This window comes from Chroicocephalus ridibundus, chromosome Z (genome assembly GCF_963924245.1).
Source record: "Chroicocephalus ridibundus chromosome Z, bChrRid1.1, whole genome shotgun sequence".
Lineage (NCBI taxonomy): Eukaryota > Metazoa > Chordata > Aves > Charadriiformes > Laridae > Chroicocephalus > Chroicocephalus ridibundus.
Window position 1 is genome coordinate 37461915 of NC_086316.1, and position 25079 is coordinate 37486993.

General features: G+C 39.0%; 1 protein-coding gene across 5 annotated transcripts in view; it reads right to left on the bottom strand.

Annotated features, from left to right (window-relative positions):
- Positions 1-25079, bottom strand: part of SPIN1 (spindlin 1) — a 66375-nt gene that overhangs the window by 37233 nt on the left and 4063 nt on the right. The window contains exon 2 of one of the 5 annotated variants that reach the window (XM_063319556.1): positions 4065-4168. The exons of the other annotated variants lie outside the window; for them this stretch is intronic. The gene's annotated coding sequence lies outside the window, so the exon portion shown is untranslated. The remainder of the gene's footprint in view (positions 1-4064; positions 4169-25079) is intronic. 5 annotated transcript variants of the gene reach the window in all.

Consider the following 25079-nt stretch of genomic DNA (forward strand, 5'->3'; position numbering starts at 1 on the left):
AAAATAAGTGTAACCACCTCAAATAATTCTCTAGCTTCACTTTCAGTTAACTTACATGTTTGTTTTTCCACCAAATTACATGCACTTCACTGCAACACACAGCACAATGTTGTTTGCTGCATTCTAGCAAAAGCTTCATGACCCTGCTATCCAGGGAAGAGGGATGTTTGTAGCACAAAAACACAGCGGTGATAATTAATGCTTATGGCACCAAAACCACAAAGTTAAATGCTTCATTCCTAAACAGCATACCTACATTTTACCATCACGAAAACAGAAGAAAATGGTATCAGAACATTTGCTGAGGCATTGCTTTCAGGGTAAACATTTGAAGGAGAGGGAGGGTAATTGCACCTGTTGCATGTATCTCTTAGATACAGAGCTGCAAATTCAGATTATATACCCTCTGGTGTTAACTACAGGCTCACACCTCCTCAGGAGATCTGCTCCTGCTTTCAGAGCTGGCCGTGATCCCCTGTGCGCCCATTGCTGCAATAAAAAATGCCTGCTTTCTAGCACTCCAAAATTGAGTCTTAGAGAGTCCTTAATTGCCAACTTACGGTAACAGGAGGAGTCATTCTGAAATTAAATGCATCAGCTACTTGGTAAGCAGCATTTTAAGTTCCATAACTCAGTTCAGAACTGCTGGTACATATTTCAGCTGAAGTAGTACCATGGTTTCAGCATTAACAAGTTAGATGAAGCATGTACTTTATCTAGACTCCCTAATTCTTACCATATGAACAGAAAGAATCATCCTGTGCAAGTCTTCATTAGGCTATAACTAGCCTATCTAACTAGCCCCATCTCCAAAGGCAATCTTAATGTTAAAATATATCTTAAGTAACAGGGGGAATAAAAGTATATGCCCAGTTTTAGTTTGCATTACTTTTTTTTTCTTCACTAGTAAAAAACCCCAAACACTTCCCTGTAGTTTAAGAATTCAGCCACTCAAACTTAGATCTGTTTTGAAGTATCCTACAGGCTCATCCAGCATATTGGTTATTAAGAACTTTTTTATCCTATCACTAGGATTTTGTGTGGGTAGTAACATATGATGTCTGAGAACAAAGATTATAGTACGTAAACTCTGGCCATGGAAGTGATTTACAGCTGAGAACTGTGAACCATACATTTCAACTATGGATTTATGAGCTGAAAGCCCCAAATAAAGTACTACTATCCCTCCCCTATGATAGCCTCTGCAGCTTTTTCTCTACCCATAGATGTGTTATTTGCCTACAATTGTGCAGAAACAAGCAGCACTGGCATGTATACAAACACAGAAATACACATGTATTTGGTTGGATGGGGCTTCAAGCAACCCCATCAATAAAAGGTGTCCCTACCCATGGCAGGGGGGTTAGACTAGATAACCTTTACAGTCCTTTCCAACACAATCCACTCTGTCATTCTATGACAGATACATAAATAAAATGTTGTTACTTTCACACTACAATGCTTTGGTGATGCAACTGAAGATACTGTACAGTTTCTGCTAAAGTGGAAGCAGAACAGGCATACATGCAATGAATTCTAGGGATCAGACTATGATACTTTATGATGATTCTGGAACCGAATAAAAATGGTTTTAACCTTTCAGCAAACTCCTGTATTTTAACTTTGTGTCAAGAGACAGCACACTGCCATTTCTATTTATAAGTAATTATTTATTAAAATATTTTGGCATTATTTAGCATTTAGCACAAATGGACAGACTGTTTGTCATCATACAGAGCAAAAAAGGGTTTGCTGGTAAGTTCTGAAGACAAGAACTCGATATTATAGCATAAAACCAGGGAACATGATAGACAATATAAGGAATCCTAAAAAAAAAAATGAAAACACTATAGTAGGAAACTATCAACAGTAATATTATTTTGAAGAATTATTCCATTCATTCAGAATTAAACAGGTAGTTTTACAAAGGATCCTAATCCTCCAGAAGTCTTCTATCTTAGACAACAGTTTCAACAAGTTTTGTCTAAACCATCTTCCAGTACATGTCCTTACCATAGCTCTACTAAAGTTAGAAACAGTATTTCAGGTGAAATGTGGACTTTTTAAAATATTTTAGGTAACTTCATTAACTTGAAACATTGGTATAGTTTTACAAGAACACACACAAATGGTAACTCTCGAAGACTGCATTAAAAATTCTTACACACACACAAAAAAAAAAAAGAACAGACAGAGAGAAATCTTGAAAGTATAGTTTCCAGTGTTTCCTATCCATGCTTGTTTTCTCCCTCTGGAATTAGCAAAATGTAGCTATTACTGAGACAACAGTACAGTTTGTTCTTTATTTCCACCGCATTTTCCTCACAACATACATCATTAAAGCAGTCTGTCTCACTTAAACCAATTTAGCATTTAAGAACTCTTCTTTTTTCAGGAGATGTAATTTGAGGTAAACCCTGACAGCATATAATTCATCCACTTTGTAAAGCCAGCAGCAAGAACCTTGCTATAGCCAGTATTATAAAACAGTATTTTAAACAAACTTGCTTATCTTAAAAAAGATAAAACTTGCTTATCTTAAAAAAGATTTCAGGGACTTAATAACCACTTTCCCAGCATAAGAGTATCATCTTGCAAGACTAATTTTCATAACTCCCACGCTACAGGTCTAAATTGTAGTAAAAGCACCAGTAAAGAGAGCAGGAGAGCACAGTATTGACAGCCACCATGTCAGAATTCACCTATTTCCAATTTTAAAAACATTTGTAATAGGTTAAATGCTAAAAAGATATTATTTCCTCTAACAGCTTATAAAATAATTTTTAGCCTTGCCTGCATTACCCTTATGCTTACATAAATAGTTACTGTGGTAGATGCAGGTTAAGGGAGATGCAAGGGAGATGCAAGTTAAGTGTGTTCTTGTCTGTATTAGAGTACACATCCATCAATAGCCTGGAACACACAAAAAAAACAAAGAAGGAATTTTCACTTTCTGTGGAAAAATGCCAAACAAAAAACTAAAACCCAGAGTAACCAGATTCGACACTACCATTCTGGACAACTGATCAAAAATTACAAGAATATACTACATCCCATTTGGCAACATTTGCTGGCTTCTGCTCCTTGAAAAGCCCTGGATTACTGGGAGAGAGATCAACTTCAGTCTAAGAAAACAGTTGATGGATCTGACTAGTGCCACCTCAGTGAAATTGATGATTAAAGTTTGACTGTCTAGAAATTAAGCACTGAAGAAGGCAAAGTCTCTCCAGATAAGAACTATGTTTTTGAAAGTTTAGGTATCCAGAATCAGACTCCTACTTTTTAGAAATATATCAAGGTGGCACTTTCTAAAGTGCATCTGAATTCTACTGCAATCAAAGGATTATTTGAGACTTTCTGATCATCTACAAAATACAGTGATGTCATCTCATTCTCACCTGGCTGGCTTGATATTTTATGCTAGCCCTCAGTATATAGTAAAATTCCATATCCAACATGAATGTGGGATTCTGGCCCTAAAAAGCGGCAGTCTCCACGAGTGGCATACCATAAACATAGTTCCAAGGGATTCTGCGTGAAATGCATGGCATTTACACATATTGAAGATTTTACTCAGTGGGCCACAAGCGGAACCAGAGAGTAAATAGTAAACTGTCCAAGATGAACTGCCTGAAGACGATTCAACTAGCAGATCAGGTTCAGCTACCTGAACATCCATACAGTGAAAGCACAGAATTACCCCAGATATATTTAAGTTTACCTTCTTTTTTTCCAGTCTAGATTAAAGCTATTACAGATAATTAGCAGTAACTTTTGACCGTAACAGCAGCCAAAAATCAGGCACGTGTATAGTAGTGCAGCATGTACTATAGTGCAGCCTGCAATACCTTCACATTATTTCTTTCCCTCTTTCAGTTCCACCCCACCTATCTGTATGCACAATACCATTGTTTTCATCTGCCATTCAGACACCCCTTAGAGAGGGTATCTGGCTTTCTTCCTTTGCAGAAACTTTCACGTGGATGATAGTATTTTCAGCACATTTGAACACATGACAATATTTTAAGTATGTATGAACACATCATAAGAGAACAGGTATTTACCTTCAGGGTTACGAAGCCCCACGCTGTCCCAGTCTAGTTTTTCCTATTTATTTCTTCAGTGGTGCAGGAAAATTTTCTTGCTGACTTGACAAATGGCCAGAGGACTACTTATAGAGAGCACCATGATTAGATATTAAAAAGTTAAGTGCTACACAAAATTAGCAGTTACCCTACACAGTCACTCAGAAGGTATGAAATTGAACTGGATGTCTCTGCTACTTAACGCAGACAGATCTATAAATGTTCTGAGAGGCTCAACATTATGCCTCAGGATCATCAACACTTCATGCAGCAGAAAAATGTAGTAAGTAAAAAATGTAAAAGCCAAATAATTAAAAGTGACAATTTTAACACTGACATTAAGTAAAAACTTTAAACTTCATCACTTCGGTTATATCAGAATCACTTCATACATTCAAAATTGCCTAAAATGATGTCTTCAGACTTTTTTAAGAGAGTAAGAGCAAAGTGGGAACAAGAACCCCAATACATACATTTTTGATCAATGAAATCTGGTAGAGAACACATATGTTAAACATACATGTTCACAACATATATGTTAGAACTATGAGACAGTTTTCCCTTGATCTTATTTCAGCAAATTCTGTGCTATGAACACTGTAACGCACAGCCCACAATCAAACTACAGAATTGCAATACGAGCTTTTGTAGCCCAAGCCGTAGAAACTCCAAGACAACAATGCAACTAGTGTTTAGATTTTACTTAATTTCATATTTCAGAGCAATACAAAAAAAATCTGCTGAAAGAGTAAGCAAACTAAGCACAAAGCAAAGCAGCAGCATACAATACAGTGCATCCTGAAAGCAATATGAAATATTTGAACCTTATCTAAAAATTACATTTAAAAAAAGTACAATTCAGAAATCAAACCCTGGAAATACCAAAGTTAAGTTCAACTTTTTTTGCATACAGACACTGCTTGATAAGTTAAAAAAGGCTTCTAAGTTACTTTAAATTTTTTTTAAGACTTTTATTCTACAGAACTCTGGGAAATTTTTCTCTCACTTTAAAGCATGTAAATCATTACAAACTTTTTTCCCCTACTAGGATCCTTAGGACTTGCCACCATGCACTGTTATTTAATAAGAATTAAACAAATATTAAGAGCAAAGTCATGCACCCATTACACTTGCTTCACTCTAATCACATAATGGCTTCCTTAATAAAAACACAATTAATTATTTCCCTGTTCTTTAGAGCTCTGCTCTTCTCACATTTCACAACATTTTAAGTACATGGATAATAACTGGTTCAGAGGCAAGATAAGCCTTAAAGAGCACACAAGAGAAGTGACTATTAATACTGCATATCTACATTCAAGCACTTCTACTGAGTATATCAAGTTAAGAAGTCTGTGCCACTGTCAGCACCTAACTTGCCTGGCTCTGCCCACATTTATTACACACCAGTCACCCTTCCAGATTGGCTAGGTCTTTTTACCTGTCAAAACCACTTGTCACTCTACCACAGTTTTTAGAGCTATCTGGCACTCCAGAACACTGAATTAAAGCAAATCAAGACGACATTCACTTCTTTCTAAACTTTGTTTCAAGACCTTATTTCCCAAGCACTTCCTTATGCTCTTTCTGCATTATCCTTCTCCCTGAGTTCAGCCTCCAGTCTTCCTTACATTTATGCAAGTCATTTTACCATTACTTCACAGAAAAATTCCTCCAGTCATCGGACAATGACCAGTTCAACAGCTGCCCAACTTTTTTTACATAGTTCCTCATACCAATACTATCTTGGGATCACTACAGCATTTTTTTCTGTCCTAGCCTGTTTGCAAAACTAGCTGCAGTACATGCTTCTCTGTGGTTTCTGGTTTCTCACTGAGGGCTACTTGTCATAGATAGCTTTTAGCCATCACCTCTGAAAAACTCCACATTTCAGTCAATAATGAAACCAATTTAAAAAAGCATAAAGCAAAACACAGAATAGAAAGAGTCTCACTGGTCATCTTCAGCAGCATAACAAACGACATTCTACTGAATTATGGTTGCACCCCTATCTAGCCTACACAATGCTGGAGAGAAAGGAAATACACATGGGGATTTAAGACGTTCTGCTGCCAAATGCCAATGGATCTCTGCTAACTGCATGAGCGGGAATTGCTCAGTGCTTATTTGTTCAGAGTTGAAGTTTATCATTAACAGTTCACTAGCTTTTTTAGTAACGAAAACAAACAGTATGTCCTTATCGAAGATATATATACTCTTTATACTCTTTAGTTACAACTCTCTGATCTGAAGTTTCAGTATTGGATCAAGAAGGCTACAGTTTCTTTCTGCAGAAAAAAAAGAAACAACTATTTTTTCTATTCATAGCCTCATGAAGACAATCAAGCAATTTTGATGGAAGTTTTAGTAGAAGTTCACTCCAAAGAGCTTAAAGCATACATCCAGAATAAGAGATGCAAGTCTTAATGGCCAATCTCAAACAGTCAAAAGCAACTGCAAACAAGTCCTCCCAAATTTGAACATGAAATAACTTTCAGCATAAACAGAACCATGGGCAGACTTACAGCACCACTGTCCCCCAGTACCAACAAATTCTTACATGCCTTATTTAGAAGCATTTCCCAACCACAACAATACCCCATCAGTCCAAAATGCAATAAAAAGAAGTGATTTTCAATCCCTATCTCACACCAATCTGTTTGACCAGCTTCTACACATTGTTCTTTCTATCAATTTGTTAGAGGATGGATGTTTCTCCACAAAGGTTTAGAACCAGTGGTCCCCCTCCACCTTCCACCCAATGATCTCTCATTTACAAATAAATGCATAAGGCCATCCAAATTAATAAAAAGGCTATAACAGAAATTCAGTTCATTAGGTACTACCTTAATGAAAATCTAAGGGTGAATATGCTTTCTAACATATTGGCAGCTCTTAGTTCACAAATACTTATGGCAGTGAAGTACTGAATTAATGAAACACATTTGTCAGAAAACTTTAACTAGTATTTGACAAGTCAAATCATAAATAATTTTCAATTAAGTATTCAACAGTCTTACCCAGCCAACAGCAAAACACAGGGCACACATAAGCAAGTAAACGGCAACCTCTTATTTTTTAAGTTTAAGAGAAAATGTTTTTAAAATATTATTCAAAATACTAGTTAAGCCATTCAAACTATTGCCTTTGTGCTTTAAATGAGAGCAGTATTTTCCATTGCAATACATAAAACTCAACAGCGCATACACTTGATCTTATATTACTAGCCACAACTTTAAAAAACAAAATGAGTTAATATTGTTAAGCAGCAAAGACCACCCAAACAGTCAGCCAGCCTGTTTTCTGCAGCTACAGAAGTTTTCAGAACAGGAACAGTTCTCATTTATAGTTTTCTTATTTCAATAGTATCTTTTATCACAATTGAGACATGACTTTTTCTGATCTACATGACGTTCAATCAGTAACAAAAAATACTGGTATTAGAAATGTTTTAGGCATTGTCAATACCCTTTTAGAGGCCAAATATTCCAGCTGTGAACAATGCACTGAACATTTGGCCCAATTTTTCAGCAACTTAGCATCTCCCTCTCATGCTGTTTTCAATACGATCCAAGTACTGCAAAATTCATCTTGAGCTTCTCTACAAATACAAGTGCTTCTAGAAGGCCTTCAGAAACAAAAGTATTCCTCACGGTAGCTAGTTCCACTAGCAACGCATTGCACTGTTGATTTTATTTTTTTTTAAATGAGAAATTATTGTAATTCAGCCTTAGACGTGTGGGTTGCACCTCCTTACAACATAGTCATACGTAAGGCTGGGTCTTGCTAGTGCTCTAACACAAAAGCTACCTTTTCTAGGTTTAAATGTCAATGCTGAAAGGTTCTCTGCATCACCTGTTTTAACACCCAGATTATGCAATGATGTATTTTAAAATCTCCATTCACATTACATTTCACTTCTGTTCACCTGTAAAGCTGGCTGGAATCAAGTTCCTCTGCTGAGGTCTCCTACTAACACAGTATAACACTTAAATAGGAAAAGGCAAGAGTGTGATCTAATGTGATCCTGTTTCTGTGAAAAGTATTACGAAAGGATGTTTTTCTGTATTGGTGGAGTTGGAGACTGAGCTAATGCCTCTGCTGTAAGAGTAAGATTTAGTTGAAAAGAAGTCTCCCTGCTTTCTCTTCCCTTAAATTCCCCAGGACACTGGCAATTAAATTACAACTTCACTAACAAGTTCGTGAATTTTATTTCTTCTATTACAAGCCTTAACACTTAATTCTACTAATATATAGATAGTCCAGTCACGAAATAAGAATATGATAATCCTGGCCTTCAAAGCAAGATGAATTTATCACACCGTATAATTCTCTTCATATGTCTTAAGAAATGTATTATTCTAGCTTTTTTTGTAGAGGTATTGGGTCTGCCTGAGATGGAGTTAATTTTTGCTATAGTAGCCCTCATGGTCCTATGCTTTGTATTGGTAGCAAAAAGGTGTTGCTAGCTGCTGACGGGTGTCTTCCAGACCAACCCCTACACCAAAGCAGGAAGAGGTGGGACATCGACTGTCCATGGGAAGCAGAGGATAAACCTTTTGTTTTCCTTTGCTTCTGCACGCAGCCTTTGCTTTTGTTTTATTAAACTGCCTTTATCTTGACCCACAAGGGTTTTTTCCATTTTATTTACTCCACCCCCTACCCTGCTTTGGAGGAGAGTGGTAGAGCAGCTTGATGGGCACCATGTCAACCCACCACAGGAGAACAGTGGAAGAAAAACATTTTTTCCCTCAACAGCAAACAACATGATCCATACAGTGCCACCCCATTAAAAAAAGAAAAAAAAGTTATGCAAGAAAACTTTAACCAAACAAAACCCTCCCAAACTAACCAACCTGAACTCAAGTTGTACTTGAGTTTTATCAGCATTTTCTTTTACTAGCTTTAAAAAAAAAAGTTACCAACTTAGAGAAAACCAAAGCAACAGTTTTCCCAGAAATGTCTACATTATTCACGTAAAGCCTTTCCAACTACTCCTGAATTATTCTGTATGCTGAAGGCTTCAAAGACAGAAGTGCTTTCCCCGCCTTCCTGTAATATGTATAATAAAACAGAATGTTAGAGAAGTAGACTTTAAAAAACTTCTCAGATCACCTATTTTTAAGCTGTTTAATCACCTATTTTAAGCTGTTTACTTGATAGTAGGTTAAATTGATTATAGCTAAAGCATATTTTCCAAGTCTTGTGTTTTCTATTTACTATTCCTCTACACTTCCCGTTTTATTTTTTAAGTATGCTGCCTAAAATTCTTCTCTCAGATTTTGTAAGCATGCTTCTTTCAAGTCACTAACAGAACTTGAATGAAAACTAATCCAAGTACATGCTAAGCATGGTTTATCAGAACCCAACAGGACACCACATAGCAAGTTATACCTGCAAGAATCTTCTACAGCATAAGAAACTAACCTTCATAACAAAAACTACCTCTCCGTGCACACTTACAATTTGTTTCTTATACCTACAGCTTGCATAAGTAGGTTAAACTAAGTCATGTTTTCATTTGAAGAAGGCTAGCTGATTGATGAAATCAATCTGTTCTGATACAATTCCCTCACAATATTTCACTGTATATAAAAAAACCCAACACTTCCATTCTAAGAGATTATGCATTTTCTTTCTCAAAATTCACAAAAACTCTTGTAACCATTGTTACAAAACATTACAGAGAAAAAATTCAGTTATTTAATAAAAAAAAATATTAGTAAATAATGATAAGGTAGTAACAGATTTCCAGATAAGCAATCTGATACACACAAACACCTGAAAACTCACCACATAAGCATATGTAAGCATACCTCAATACCTGCACCATGAACACAGACAAAGAATATTAACCCAATGAACTTCAACAGCAAGAACCCCTCTGTTTTGCCCTCACAAGCTTTTAATATCACTGATTGACTGGACACCTCTCAACTCTCAGACAGGCAGCAATGAAATTTGGCTTATCAGCTTTAATGACCAAAATAATCCAAGATGTGGGACAAACACTTTTATACGTAGCTTTGTGTTGGGTATAACCAGCAAATTAATACAATCCTCTGAACTTTAGGAACTTGCATAGCATGCAGCCTCTGTCTCACCTGCATGTACATGATACACTGAGTGATCTCTGCAACAGCACTGTAAGTGCAGATACGTAAAACTGACTCCTCCTGTCCCTCTGCTAAGTAAGCTAACCAGATGCCAGATATTTTTTCCATTTGTGGAATTAAAAAGAGATGGACGAAGAAGGACAAAGGCGATGACTAACTCCACTTTCATGAGAAGAAAAGCGTACTTTTATTGTGCTTTAGGTACTTTTCATCCCTTTGTTTTTCATGTGAAAGGCAGCAAGAAGTTCCATTAATGGATATCTGACTCAGACCAGTACTGTTGTGTAGGAACTAGCTCACCTCTGTCCAGAGTTTTTTTTTTTAAAGTTCTTGATCTTCACTTGATGAACAGACAGGTGTGCCTGCACGAGATGATCATCTTGGCTGGTCGAGCTCAATAGTTCACAGATCAAGGCTCTTCCCACTGTTTGGGTTTTTGAATCAACTGGAAACAGTCTGGGAACCTTGGATCAAATACATCCTTCCTTATTATGTTTAATTATGTGCTGCTCTATATATTCCTGGAGTTCCTCAGAGAAAGAAAAAAGGCCAGGAAAGGCCTATAACCCACTAATAAAGGAATCATACATCAATAGTTATGAAATTAACATCTAAAGAGCACTAATCTTTAAATGCTAAACATCAAGTCATACAGGCTGATTAGAAGTAACAGTGATAATACTACATGTTCACTAAATCAGACAAGCTATCAGTACATCAGATGATGGTTACAATGAACTATAGGCCTAGGATTTTGCCTGGAAGGGAAAAGAGCTAGTCATCAACAGGCACCGGCAAAAAAACAAAGCAATGACAAAACCAAATTGACAAAATTATTAAAGAAAAAAGAAATTCCTGAGGTAAAAGGGGTTGGGAGTGGAATATGACATATGCATGCCATATCCACAATACAGTAAGAAAAAAAAAAAAAAAAAAGAGCTCTTTCCAATTACAGGTTTGAGCTTTAGTCTCACACTAAAAACAATTAGCTTTCTGAAATTCCGGGAAAGGGTAACTATGTACCTACCACTTTAAGAATACATAAATAAGTGACCCAGAAAACAAAAGAAAGTTAAGTTCTCCAGAAGATGTATTCCAGAAAGCCTTACATGTTTAGGCCATTTTTTAGGGCTTATCCACATGTATTAAGCATTTGTATAAAATTAAACTTATTTAAATTTAATAGTTTTTTTATTTGATCTGCCTCCCACCTTAGCAATATCACAACTAGATTCAAAAATATTTGGCTAAGGGACTCAATGTCATTTTGCCATATGCTTGCCCTTTGAAAAATTCCTTGTTTCGCATAATAGTCAAAAAAATTACATACCAAAAATTGAACCCAAGAATCCAAAGAACTGGATGTGAAATTTGGAATTAAAAGCACACACACTGGCTCTTCTACTGAATAGGAATCAAGATAAAGAAGGAGTAAGAGAACGACTAGTACCCAATGAGCTTATAACAGCTTAATTAAAAAACAGAACGTGCTTGTCAACATAAACTTTTAAGTACTGCATTAATTCATCAACAGTTTTTAAATAAAAAAAACAGTTTCTAGTCTATTTGCCTTCCAAGAGCTGAGAAGAACAAGTGAAATATTTGTCTACACACAAACCTTTCAGTCATTCTTTGGCACAGCAAAACTTTGTTTGAAAAAAAAAAAAAAATTGCCCATTACTGCAATATTATGCACACCTTCGGTAGTAGAACAAAAGAGATACAGGCATAGAGCATTTTTAAAGAGTTTCTTTAGAGCTATAGTCTACTCTTCCCTCAAGCAGCATGGACAAGCAAAACCTCTTTTTTTTTTATTCTGGAAAGATCTGTCTATATGAACAGAAGGCACAGTTCAATTTCAGTATTCTTATGTCCTTCTAACTATGGAACCATCATAAGCAGCTATGAGCGTTTAGCCAAACAGCTTTAAAAACAGTAGTAAAGTTTATCACTTACTTAGTAATATTGAGATATTATTTCTTTTCACACCATTGCTACAATTCTTCCTGCGACTTTACAGAAGATACCAGGACTCTGAAGCACAATGACTTTTTTAAGCATATAAATAATCCCTCTTACAGGCAATGCAAAATTACTCACTGACTAAACCTTGAGTATGTTCCAACACCCCAAGTGATCATTTAAGAAATGCACAGCCCTCTACCCTTAAAAAAAAAACCTTACAAGATAATGCTTTTATAAGAAAATTGAAGAAGAAATTTATTATCTATTCAAAAGCCAGGAGAAGCTTCCCTGGATCCCTTTATCCAAAGGCATATTTTAACTGACTCCTAATTGTTCAGCCTACCGCAAATTACCTTGCATTTAACCACAGCGCAAGAACATGCACAGACACCAAGGTAGCAAGTTGTCACAGGTCAGTATAATTGCCTTAAGTTGTACACTTCTGCATCATAGCAAATATGAAGCAGCTCAGCTTCTCCTTATTGATAGGTAGCTATCTTCCTCATCCCCTGAATCCAAAAAACATATGCACAAAAATAAGCACTGCCCAGGTTACAACAGCAGCACCTTATTACTGTACAAGCCATATACTTGCTACCATTCTATGGTAACTGCAAGTGATTAGAACACTTTTAAGTATTATAATGTAAGTATTTTGTCCTTACTCATGGTCTTATAGAGGGAGTTAACCCAAATAATTTATTATAATTGGAAGCAATTTTACACAGTTTGGTTTGGTAACAGTTACAAAGATAGGTCTCTGGACACCAGAGGGAAATGTCTATTTGAAAGAGTAAGACATTTCTCTGTTCTCTGCTTATGTGTCTCCTCCTAGGGGATATTTAGGTCATCAGCCTCTGTTTGAAGACTAGGTTTAATTGCTATTGTGTTAGTCTGAGAATCATAATTCCAGAGTCAAAAGGATCACACAAACATTCTGCAAAAGCAAGGCCGGGCAAGCATACCTAACCCTGCTGTTAGAAGGTAATGGGGTGGTAAGTTACTGCACTTAGCTCAGTCTGTTAGGTTAATTAATCATGGCAAATCAAACTCTTCAGTCCACATCTCTTTAGGAGGCTGGCTGATCCTTCCAAGTGACATTTCAAGTGTACATTAGCCAGTTCTAAATAATCCAGGCTACTACACTGCTACACACATCTTTCAACACTGAGGGAATGCAAGTTTCCTATCATATTTTATAGAGGAGGGGGAAAAAAAAAATCTGCCACTTGACAGACCACTTTCAAGATTTTTAGCTCACTAGTAGACTGTGGATTGTAAGCAACAGATCATTCCTGGACACATGTTCTGAGGCCTTAGAGCCTAACAGACACCTCTGCAACACTAATTGAAAAAAAGCATAACTAAAATACTTTCTTAAGCCAAACTCCAGAATTTGTGACATCAGTTAGTTCTGCGAGAGCAAACAGTTTGCTGACATACCTGAAATATTTTTTTTTCTCTCTAATGCAGCAGGCTTCTACAACTTCATTCATGAAGTTCCACAGTAATGAAGATATTTTGTTTCCTGAATTCAGAGATGATAGTTCACGCTTTAATAATAATTGATTTTTATTGCTCACGTCCAATTTCTGCAGCTATTTTACTTACTCATGACATAATCACTATTTGTCTTCAAAATGAGCAGCAGCAGGCCACCAATCCAGGGTAGAGAGCCAGAAGAAACCAAAAACAGTGTCAGGGGAAAGTAAGCCAAGTAATTATACATTAATACTTAAGACTTGTGCTACAGTAACCACCTACCAGTTTTAAAAGCAGCAACACCACACATGAGCATTCAAAATTCTTATTAGGACAAGCTATTATTTACAGCATTAATTAGAAAAGTCAAAATTTAATTGTTATTAACCTCAACCTCAGTAACCAATAAGGATATTGATAAATAAGTAGTAATTCAGCACTTAAACAAACAAACAAAAAAACCCCACCAATAAAAAAAGCAGGGCCACAATACTTAGAGGGACCAGGTTAGAAACTACAGTTAGTCACGTTGGCTGTATACAACCAACACTATGACAAGCTGTACTATAAGCCCGTTTATTCATAGATTAGAGACACACATGCCTAACCTCCCATCATCAACACCACAATAACTACAACCATACTACACAGCATTTAATGAATCAGAGGTATTAACTTGTGTCTCTCGGACACAAATACTGACTGCCTCTACTCTGATAAAAATTTAGTTCTCTTTCTTAAATCAGCTGGGAGTAGGGGGAGGAATTAGAGTTAAGCTATTGAGTAAATTAAGGCCTCCTCTAGTCACAAGAAAATAGACAAGTAATTTTGTTAGGTATTACTGCAATGAAAGAGTAAACAGTAACATTTTGCAGACTGAAGCATGATCACACCAATAACTAAACCCATACTGAAAGCATAGAAAAATTTCTCCCTACAACTCAATTTTAAGAAAAGTTTATAGACAAGATCAGACAATTTAAATTGGTAGTAATTTCCATCCTATCTTTGCAATGATTGGCGGGGTGGGGGGGAAGAAAAAAGGTCGGGGAAAATGATCTCTTGCCTCTAATTTGCATCTTGAAAAAGTTTAGCAACCAGTCATGAACTGAATTACCTGTTTTCTTCACTTTCGGCCATGCTAGCTTAGATTAAAGCAGTTCTCATACAAAGGCATTCAAGCAGGTGTTAACACTGGAAATGTAAAAAGCAGATGCTTTAAGAATGGCAAGTCTCTTGCCATGACTACTAACCAATGTGATCTTTGTTTTTCCAGACCAGATGCAGAATATTCACTCACTGTCTACAATGTTAACATCTCAACTTAAACAGATTATCAGCTTTAAATGGTGAATAGTTGCAATAGATCTTAAAGTTGTAATATGCAGTAACAGCATAGATAGCACTGTATCATGAGCTCTAGTTACAGCTAATTATGCTGGTTTTGATAAATTTAAAGGGTTGGTGATAGAACAGTACTTTAGAACAAAAATAGCTTCTTACAGAAGAGTCATATAATCATAGAGGAAAAGTTAACAGAGATTTGTAATATTACTAATTTAAATATTGCAGTCAACACTGGATTCATCAGCAACGAAAGTAACTTATTAAACTGCTGATCATACTTTTTTTTCTATAAAAGATGAGAACCATCAGTGTTGTAACATTACATGGTATTTTCTTTGCTTACACACAGGTCTTCCAGATTTTTGGTGGAAAACACAACATGTCCTGCATAAGTAGAAGTCAGGAGTGGGCGGGACAAAGAGAGAAAAATCAAGCTGTGAAACCAGTGACTCTCCCTAAAAGTACTGGAGACATCAGAACAGACCAATCCTCATACTTTTGGTACTTTTTAAAATATGTAAAAAAAATGCACAAAGTACTATTTCTGAAACTGGTATGGTATTTGCATACTCATTAAACTAATCAGAAGGTCTTGAAGTATTTAAGAGGATGAAGAACTGTTTCAAGTTACTCTGAAAAATTTTTTATTGGACTGTGAAAAAGTTTACTTTCAGAGAACACCTGCATGACTTTGAGTGTATGACAATTTTTGCTCAGAAACAACAGCCTTAAAACATTGAATTCCTCTTGTTCTGTAGCAGCAGAAAGGTGACAAAATGACAGCAAAACAGAAGTCAAGACTTTAAGAATTGAGGATCACCTTGGAATCACTTTTTTCCTACCATACCTTGCTGATCCCACAGCAAACATGTCTTCCTTTCTTATACTTTGATAATAAGCTCTGATCAAAAACCCTGCTTTGAAATTACTTCGCTGTGCATGCAGCACAAGTGAAAATGAAATGAGATATCCTTCCCCATAAAAGCAGATGAGGTTTTCTAGAAGTCTGTTCTACAAACAAGCAAAGCACACACAAGGACAGAAAACCAAAGCCGCTGCCTTTTGTGCTGATCCCTGCTTCATAGTTAACCTTGCACCACCCCCAACTCAACCATAAAGTCTCCTAGAAATGTGTTTAAAGGCCTAAGTATGACTGAAAACTAGGTTGTTTATTCACAACAAAATCTCACCCCCCTATAGTCCTCCTTCAATTTATTTTATAGGTATGGGGAAAAACAAAACAAAAAACCTATCTCAAATTAATCCATATAAACTTCATTCTTCAAGCATCTAGCCTAAAACTATCCGTAATGCAATGCTTCCTTCACCGCTGGCTCCCCACTAAGGTCACAGCAAGATACTACCACTTAAAAAAGTATTTTTCATCCGTTATTAATAAACCCACCTGTACCTACTGATACAAAATAACATAAATTTGTCTCATCTCTCTCCATACAAGCCATAGGTACACACACAGCTAACAAGTGAGGGTAGGAGTGAATCTCCCCTCCAACTTGAACAGTTAGGAGAGAACACGCACCAAAAGACAGTTTGCTTGCCCCCTCTGTCTTATGGCTAGCACCTAACAATGAAGTATGCTTTCATTGACAAAATTGAGATGCAGAAGACAGAGATGCAATTCACCCAAGATGCACTCCTGCAGTCTAGGAAATACATGAGCTTTCTACCCATATTCATGCCTTCGCCTCCTCCCTTCAGCAGTAGGGACAAGGACAGGGATAGAACAGAACAGAACCTGTTGGGTTGGAAGCGACCCTTTAAAGGTCATCTAGTCCAACCCCCCTGCAGTAAGCAGGGACATCTTCAACTAGATCAGGTTGCTCAAAGCCTCATCAAGCCTGACCTTGAATGTCTCCAGGGATGGGGCCGCCACCACCTCTCTGGGCAACCTGTTACAGTCTCTCACCACCCTCATTGTAAAGAACTTCTTCCTAATGTCTAATCTAAACCTACCCTGCTCTAGTTTAAAATCATTGCCCCTCGTCCTATTGCTACATGCCCTTGCAAACAGCCCCTCCCCCGCTTTCTTATAGGCCCCCTTCAGGTACTGGAAGGCTGCCATAAGGTCTCCCTGGAGCCTTCTCTTCTCCAGGCTGAACAACACCAACTCTCTCAGCCTGTCTTCATAGGAAAGGTGCTCCAGCCCTCTGATCATCTTCGTGGCCCTCCTCTGGACCCACTCCAACAGGTCCATGTCCTTCTTGTGCTGAGGACTCCAGAGCTGGACACAGTACTACATGTGGGGTCTCGTGAGAGCAGAGTAGAGGGGCAGAATCACCTCTCTGGTCTGCTGGCCACAGTTCTTTTGATGCCACCCAGGCTGCAATTGGCCTTCTGGGCTGCAAGCACAAATTGTTTCCTCATGTCCAGTTTTTTGTCTACTAGTATCCCGAAGTCTTTTTCCGCAGGGCTACTCTTTATCACATCATCCCCCAGCCCGTACTGATAACGAGGATTGTCCCGACCCAGCTGTAGGACCTTGCACTTGGCCTTGTTGCAATTCATAGGGTTTGATCAGGCCTACCTCTCCAGCTCCTCCAGCTCCCACTGGATGACATCCTGTCCCTCTGGCCTGTCAACCACACTACTCAGCTTGGTGTCATCGGCAAACTTGCTGAGGGTGCACTTGAACCCACTGTCTAAATCATTGATACAGATATTGAACAGCACCGGTCCCAGTACAGATCCCTGAGGGACGCCACTTGTTGCCCCTCTCCATCTGGACATCGAGCCATTAACGACTAAGAGAGAGAGAGAGATGACCGTGAGAACAGTCATTGTTAATGCTCCCTCCCCCTACCAACACAATGTCAACATACGAGTATCCAACAATCTGTGGTTTCCAAGTATATCAAACACCTGCATATTCCTTAACCCTAAAAGCACTTTAATAGTTAGATTTCTATGAAGTCACATGAAAAGCAGAATTTACTGTGAAGCTATTTTTTAAATATATTCTTGTCAGAGCATAGATTTTTACCGTATCTCACAAAACTGCAGATCCACTGATGGCAAAACAATCATTTATTAATTTCTGTGTCATCTTTCACCATTAAGACAAAGATCTTCTGAAGGGGATTAATGAACAAAAAAGTAATTATGTCCATTTAATAAAGCTCTCTGTAACTGGAAGGTTTTGAGAAGGAAGTAGTGAATTAATTTTGAACATATTTGCTCCCATTCTGATTTCACTTTGGTGTTCAGACCATTGCCTAAAACATGCATGGTTATAAAGCAGGACAGGCAAGCAATTGCCCAGAATTATGCAGACATAGTCAGCTGTCTTGCAAGTAAAAAACTTAAATGACCTACATGCTTCCAAGCATTATTTTTATTTCTTTTTATATCTCCTAGACTGTCTTTATTCAATTTTCTAAGCTGCAAACATTTTTACAGTTCAAGTTGAAGACCAGAAATAAGTTACAGACATGCAGAAGAACAGACACAATACACAGGTACTTACCTTCACACAGTAGAAGCCTAAGCACTGTACTGAATTCTGCAGGCATTATGTTTGCATTTGGAAAAGGTTACCAAGAAAACTTAACAGAAAAATGTCAGTCTAGAACATGACTTCTCCTACACTACTGAGCTCACAACTGACATTAAATCTAGAAAGCTGAAAATTTCTGTATGTAAAAAAAGTCAACAGCAAACACAAGATTATACACTGGACTTCAGCTACCTTTGTTCAGCGTACTAGGGAAGAATTCTATGTAGGGAACATAAATACTAAATTAGGAAAATGAGTTTTGCAACAGAAATAATTATTTTATTTTAATAAATACCAGAACAGAAGTCTGACTTCTAATAAATCTTTCAGATCTTACCCACTTAGGATAAGAGACGATGATCTAGCAAAGTTCATTTTTCCATTAAAATTGGATTAATAAAAGCTCAGAGGGAAAAAAATATTTGTTTTGAAAGAAGGTCAAATTTAAGTCTATAAAAGTGAAATTCTACAGACCTCAGCATGATGGCATAGACCAGCTGCAACAGCTTACTGTAATTTAGAGTAAATCAAAGAATATTACTGGGGAAAAAAGTCAAGCTTATTACTTTTCCATTTTATATATGACTGGCCACATCTAGGTAGAGTAGTACCACTCTGAGAAGCAGCATCAGTGGTGGACATTAAACTGGCAGGCAATGTTACATTTTACAACCTAGTTAGCATAGTAATCTTAAAACAGATTAAATTTACAAACATTCCCTGTGTTTGTTAATTGTTCTGCTCTAAGAGGAATCTAGGAAAGAAAACAAAGTAACACACGAATAGAAAAAAAAAAAAAAGCCTCTGACGTATACACACTCCGATGGAACTGTTGTCTTAATAGGCTACTCGGAGAAAGTTACTTTGCCAATACTGGGATCTCAACAAAAAGGATGAAAGATCCACCAGTGACCTGAAAGAAAGCAACACATTTTATTGGAGTACTTCAATTCTACAGCACTTCCAAACTTGAGGATAAGTCTTAGACTTCACCAGACAGGCTACCCAACACTGACACTAGAAACAAACAACTCCAGGATCCAGCATTAAGAACAGTTAGGTTAACATGCACCACCAACCACTCAAGAAAGGCAGCTGCAGTGACGGAAGCCAGGGCCCTTCAGCTGAGATAACTGGCACTGTTAGAAGGGGGCTACCAGCTACCACTCAGTCAGGAAGTAGGACGTGTATGCAGCTAGGCCAGAAGTGGTGAAGTGAAAATGAAGAGATGACTTCAAAGACGGCAAGTGGACTCGACACCTGGTCACCACAGTAAAAATGTTCTCCCTACGCAAGGCTACCGTAAGTCGGCGATGTGAGAACAACTGAAAAAAACTAATGGAAAACACAACAACAAAGGAGTAACTAAACTGATACAATTCCATTTCGTTCAAACTACCATATGGAATGGAAGGTCTAAAGTTCAGCTGCCATTCTGTATAAGTTCAGTATTTACTAAATCATTGAAATCCACAGAACAGCTCCTGAAATAACATCTACTGTCACCAGTACTTCTAGGTGGAGATCTCGAATTTCAGACCTCAAATAACATATTTAACATTGAACAATAACATTAAAAGAAAACAAATAACAAACCAACCAAGCGAACAAAAAAACCTAAACCAAGCGCTAATCAGCTCTTAAGTGTTTGTAAGCTTTGCAGTCTTATGAAAAAAGTATATAAAAACCTACTTGCAAGTGCTTACAACTGCCTCTACAAGGAAGAGGAGGCGGGTTATAGTAGCAGAAGACTCCCTTCTGAGTGGAGCAGAGGGCCAATATGCTGGGCAGACCCTCTTGACAGGGAGGTATGCAGCCTCCCTGGGGTCCGGGTCAGGGACATTGCTAGAAAACTTCCCAGCCTGGTTCAGCCCTTGGACGACTACCTGTTGTTGCTCTTTCACGTCGGTGGTGATGAGGTGGCAACACATAGCCCAAGAACAATCAAGAGAGAGTTCAAGGCCTTGGGAAGGTTAATAAGGCAGTCTGGGGTGGAGGTTATCTTTTCTTCTGTTCTCCCAGTTACTGGCAGGGACACTGTAAGAAACAGATGTGTGCAATCCATCAACACGTGGCTGGTGTCACTGCCACAGTTTTGGGTTTTTCCACAATGCGATGGCCTACACAGCACCACGATGGCCTACACAGCACCAGGCTTGTTGGCACTGGATGGGGCTCATCTTTCTGAAAGGAAGAAGACAGTGTCTGCTCATGAGCTAGCAGGATTCATTGACCAGGCTTTAAACTAGGCCTGTTGGGGGAGGGGGATGCTACCCTGCTTGCTCATAACAAGCCAAGGGACAATGCTCCAAGGTGTGAGGGGCAGCTCACTAGTGAGGGCCCTCAACCTGTTGCTCCGAGACGTACTGGGTACGCTGCAGTACACTCGAAGTTTTATGGGGACAAGCCAGGGGCTCCTGCAGAGATAGGACCTGGGGAGTCACAGATAAAACACCCTAGAGGAAGACCACCTGAAGAGCAGCATGACCAGGATGACAGAGCAGATGAGGCCCTCCATTGACAGATAGGAGCGGCATTGCATTCACAGACCCTGGTCATCATGGGGGACTTCAACCACCCCGATATCTGTTGGAAGGATAACACGGCGGGCCACAAGAAATCCAGGAAGTTCTTGGAATGTTTCAATGACAACTTTCTTCTCCAAATGGCAGAGGAGCCAACAAGGAGAGGAACTATGCTGGACCTTGTCCTTACCAACAAGGAGAGGCTGGTGGTGAGTGCCAAGCTCAAGGGTAGCCTTGGCTGCAGTGATCATGAAATGGTAGAATTCAAGATCCTTCAGGCAGTGAGGAGAGCACGCAGCAAGCTCACTACCCTGGACTTCAGTAGAGCAGACTTTGGCCTCTTGAGGGACCTGCTTGGCAGGGTAACATGGCAAAAAGTACTGGAGGGAAGAGGGGCCCAAGAGAGCTGGTTCACCAAGAGAGCAAGGATCACCTCCTCCAAGCTCAGGTGCGGTGCATCCCAAGAAAAAAAGAAGTCAGGCAAAAATGCCAGGAGGCCTGCATGGATTAAGAAGGAGCTCCTGGACAAGCTCAAAAGCAAAAAGGAGGCCTACAGAGGGTACAGGCACGACAGGTTGACTGGATGGCATAAAGAGAAACTGTCCGAGCGACCAGGAACCAGATTAGGCAAGCTAAAGCCCAAACAGAATTATATCTGGCTAAGGAAATCAAGGATAACAAAAACTTCTATTAAGTACATCAGGGGTAAAGGCAAGACTAGGGAAGTCGTGGGCCGTCCCTGGAAGGAAACATGAGACCTGGTCACCCAGGATATGGAGAAGGCTGAGGTGCTGAATGACTTTTTCACCTCCGTCCTCACAAGCAAGGGCTGCAACCACACCGCCCAAGTTGCAGAAGGCAAAGGCAGGGTCTGTGAGAATGAAGAACCACCCACTGTAGGAGAAGATTAGGTTCAAGACCATCTGAGGAACCTGAAGGTGCATAAGTCCATGGGACCTGATGAAATCCATCCACGGGTCCTGAGGGAGCTGGCAGATGTAGTTGCTAAGCCGCTTTCCATTATATTTGAAAAGTCGTAGCAGTCTGGTAAAGTTCCCGCTGACTGGAAAAAGGGAAACATAACACCCATTTTTGAAAAGGGAAAAAAGGATGACCCCCAGGGAACTACAGACCGGTCGGTCTCACCTCTGTGCCCAGCAAGATCATGGGGCAGATCCTCCTGGAAAATCTTCTAAGGCACATGGAAAATAAGGAGCTGATTGGCCATAGCTAACATGGCTTCACCAAAGGCAAACCGTGCCTGACAAATTTAGTGTCCTTCTATGATGTTGCCACAGCATTGGTAGATAAGGGGAGAGCAACCCATCTCATCTACCTGGACTTATGCAAACTGTTTGACACTGTCACGCACGATACCCTGGTCTCTAAATTGGAAAAGCATGGATTTGATGGATGGACCACTTGGTGGATAAGGAACTGGCTAGATGGCTGCACTCAAAGGGTTGCAGTCAATGGCTCAATGTCCAAGTGGGAACCAGTGACGAGTGGCATTCCTCATGGGTCAGTACTGGGACCAGTGCTGTTTAACATCTTTGTTGGAGACATGGATAGTGGGACTCTCAGCAAATTTGCACTCTCAGCAAATTTTCCGATTAACACCAAGCTGTGTGGCATGGTCGACACGCTGGAGGGAAGGGATGCCATCCAGAGGGACCTGGACAGGCTTGAGAGGTGGGCCTGTGCAAACCTCATGAAGTTCAACCAGGCCAAGTGCAAGGTCCTGCACCTGGGTCATGGCAATCCCAGGCACAAATACAGGCTGGGCAGAGAATGGCTTGAGAACAGCCCCAAGGAGAAGGACTTGGGGACGCTGGTGCACAAGAAGCTCAACATGAGCAGACAATCCGCACTTGCAGCCCAGAAAGCCAACCACATCCTGGCCTGCATCAAAAGAAGTATGGCCAGCAGATCCAAAGAGGTGATTCTGTCCCTCTACTCTGCTCCTGTGAGACCCCCACCTGGAGTGCTGCATGCAGCTCTGGAGTCCTCAGCACAAGAAGGACATGGACCTGTTGGAGTGGGTCCAGCGGAGGGCCACGAAGATGATCAGAGGGCTGGAGCACCTATGCTATGAGGACGGGCTGAGAGATCTGGTGTTGTTCAGCCTGGAGAAGAGAAGGCTCCAGGGAGACCTTATAGCAGCCTTTCATTACCTAAAGGCGGCCTACAGGAAGGGTGGGGAGGGAGTCTTCATCAGGGAGTGTAATGATCGGATGAGGGGTAACGGTCTCAAACTGAGAGAGGATAGATTTAGATTGGATATCAGGAAGAAATTCTTTACAATGAGGGTGGTGAGACACTGGAACAGGTTGCGCAGGGAAGCTGTCAATGCCCCATCCCTGGAAGCGATCAAGGCCAGGCTGGATGAGGATTTGAGCAGCCTGATCTAGTGGGAGGTATCCCTGCCCAGGGCAGGGGGGCTGGAACTAGATGATCCTTAAGGTCACTTCCAACCCAAACCATTCTGTGATTCTGAGTGTCAGTAACTCTTATTCTGCAAGCAGATCTAAAAAGAAAGTAAATATATAATTGAAAGATACTTCAACAACATCTCAAACACCCCACAATCACTGCAGAGATTAAAATACCATTAGGTTATACTTAAGGCTAACAGTCACCACAGGTAATGGGAACAATTTCTATATATTTATATATCTATACATTGTGTAACCATTTCAATAAAGTTTCCATATAAGCAAGTCAAAGAAGACCTCATACAGCAAAGATTTACAGCAGTTTCACAACATACATTACAGGAAAGAAACGTAAAAAGGTAACGCAGATTTGCAGAACTATTCTCCACAACCTTATAGCCAAATCAATTTTATCTCCTGAATTTCGCATGCCATCATCAAATTCACATTTTCCAGTAGAACAAAAGTTAACTGCAACGACCACATGGCAAACGCAACAAGTTTTAATAAAATTATTTCACCACTGTTTGAAATGGATCATTAATGTTTTCTTTGGTCACTAGAATCAATTGTTCATAGATAAAACACAAATTAGTTAACTACTACTTTTCAGGGAACTCATCCATGTAATAGAGATGTAGTCTGCACATTTGTACAAGGAAGGAGACATTCCCCATTCCTCTAAGACACCTGACATCTGGGTAGAATCTAGATAGCAAGTGGGACACATCCTGATATACAAAAAGTACTCATTAGGAATACCACTGTCAAGAGAGATCAGCATTCCCCTTCCGATCACAAAACCAGCGAACTCTGAAGACTTGTAAGAGAAGGAAAATGAGAAAAAAACACATGAAAAATTCTCTAACACCTGGTATGAGAAACAATCTAACCATACAAGAGGAAATTACTCCATAGTAGTGATTCTCTCTCCTGGCTCAGCTTCAGTGAGCAGCTTTCAAAAGATGGTGTTTAAACCACTTTGTTGTATCGGTTTCAGTCATCTACTAAAATATATTCCCATGCCATGCCACCAAGTAGTCAAATTTGACCTTTCTAATACCTGGGGCAAGAAAAGAAAGGAGGCAAGCAAAACCAAAATGAAAGCGTGAGAAGTTTACAGCAACAGGCTTCATTCTAAAAAAAAAAAAAAAAAAAAACAAACAAACAAAAAAAAAACCAAACCAAACACAAAAAAAACCCCAAAAAACCCCACAAACAACCACACATATGGCTATTTCTTTTCTTCAGAAAATACAATCTTACTGAAAATCTTTCATTTGTCAAGTATTAAGGAAATTATGCATTACATTAAAAAAGCACTTTAAAAAACAGCTATTGCATCAGGTAGATGTTTACAGGTCTGAACATGTCAAAGAGTGCAGCTTGGCAACAGATAGCAAGGAAAGATACAAGGCAAGAAGCTAATGGAAGAATACTACTTGGATCGAGAAAACATAAAAATATCGAAGTACGAGATCAACTAAAAGTGTATTTTTACCTTTAGGATTTTATATTTTAATTGGTAATTTCATAAATATTTAGAACTCAACCGACTCATCAGTTGATGATGATCACTTACGTGATCAAAGACTCATTGAAAAGTGTTT